Consider the following 2,057-nt stretch of genomic DNA (forward strand, 5'->3'; position numbering starts at 1 on the left):
TTTAAAAAAAAAAAAAAAGAGAAGAGAAAGGGTTTGTGGAGGTCTGAGAACATTCCAGGTCTCTGATCTTAGGTCAATTTTATTTGCATGGTAATATTCAATTTGCATATGCATCACCATACATAGCTATTTTAAAACAAAGTCCTGGGGCTGGAGAGATGGCCCAGCAGTTCAGAGCACTGGCTGCTCTGGCAGAGTTGTTCGGTTGCCAGCACCCATATAGCAGTTCACAACCACATGTAGCTTCAGCTCCAGAGGTTCTAACACCCTCTTCTGGTCTCCATGGACACCAGACACACATGGTACACATCTATGCAAAACACTCATAAAATAAAAACAAGCGTTCAAAACTTCCTCCTTTGCTGGAAGGACACTTCCTCCCTGGACCTTGGTCAGCCAGGCCAGCAAACATCACTTTTCACAATTCCTTGCTTAGACAATTATGCAGTGTGCCCCATCTAACAGAGGAAAAGTGTTCAATGTCCTCTGTGGACCTGTACCAACTTGGAAGCATGCAGAATTTATTGAGTCAATGGTTCCACTAAGGAGCCAATGGCAGGAACCTAAGACACTGACTCCTCTATAGCCCAAGCTCGGTGTCTGAGATGTAGCTCCTAACTGCCCTGACCGGCAGCTTCCTGGGATTAGGGCAACCTCAGATCCTCTCAGCAGCTCTTTAGAGGTTACTCTGTCAGGATCTGACATCAGGTTATCTTCTGACTGCCTGGGAAATGCCTGGCTTCTAATTTCCCACAGTCCATTCATTAAAAGCAGATCCTCACCGGCACAGGCAGGTGTCTCAGTGGGACTTCTCCTAAGCATCCATTCAACAGTCCCACTGTGGACTATAATATGGGCAACTCAGGTAGGGCATGGGAGTGCAAGCTGTAATTCCAGCATTCACAGGGTTGGAGAAGGAAGATGGCTGTGTGTCTGAGGTTAACCTGGGCTACATAGTGAATCCTAGGCAACAGTTTCTGGGCTAAAGAGTGAGAGCCTGCCATAAACACAAACCTACAAATAAAAACAAATGAATGACTTGGGCAGCCCTGCAGCACCCTGGCCCAAGGTGCTCACCTGGAAGGAGCCCAGGACTGGCCCGAGGTGCTCACCTGGAAGGAGCCCAGGACTGGCCCGAGGTGCTCACCTGGAAGGAGCCCAGGACTGGCCTGAGGTGCACACTAACTGCAGAATGCTGTGTGCTTATACTCTTGTCCTCTGACAGGGTCCATGGGAGCATGTGTGTCTGAGACCTGGTTGCAGTCTGCCGGGGTGGGGGTGGATTTATAGATTTATATCACAGCTTGGTCTGTCCACAGCTATGCACTGCTCAGCTGTGTCATCAGAAGCCTCAGGGATTTGGCTAGTCATGCTAGTCCTGTCCACGCTGGGCTGCTCTGGCCCTTGGTGAAATGAACCCACTCCCGTAGAGGCTGGCCTTATCCTTGGCCAGGCTCCTCTTGTACACGCATGTGTGGCACATGCCCTGGAACTGCCACAAGACGGAGTGATATGACCTTGGAAAGAGCCATGCTCTGTAGGTCTCTGTTGGTCGCCACCTTAGTACTTCCTGCCGTCTCTTCCCTCTGATGCTCTCCCATGGGACATCCACCTGGCAGCCCACACCATCCTTCTCCCTCTTGCACTCTCCTCTAAAGGCTGTCTGCTTACGGCTTTGGGCTAGCATTCTGTCAACACCCTTGCCTCCATCTCTGTCACCGTGTTCTTACTCACCTGATGGGAAAGCCAGGTGGCACGTGGTCCTGCTGTCCTGATGCTCCACCTGTCCTTCCTCCTCGGGGTGTGAATGTGTCTAGTTATCAAGGCTGTTGCCTCTGTCCCTTCACCCCTCACTAGCTAGGCCACAGGCACATCCCAGCCTCAGGCCCTGTCCCTCACCCCTCACTAGCTAGGCCACAGGCACATCCCAGCCTCAGGCCCTGTCCCTCACCCCTCACTAGCTAGGCCACAGGCACATCTCAGCCTCAAGCCCTGTCCCTCACCCCTCACTAGCTAGGCCACAGGCACATCCCAGCCTCAAGCCCTGTCCCTCACCC

The sequence above is a fragment of the Mastomys coucha genome, unplaced genomic scaffold, assembly GCF_008632895.1.
Source record: "Mastomys coucha isolate ucsf_1 unplaced genomic scaffold, UCSF_Mcou_1 pScaffold5, whole genome shotgun sequence".
In the NCBI taxonomy this organism is placed as follows: domain Eukaryota; kingdom Metazoa; phylum Chordata; class Mammalia; order Rodentia; family Muridae; genus Mastomys; species Mastomys coucha.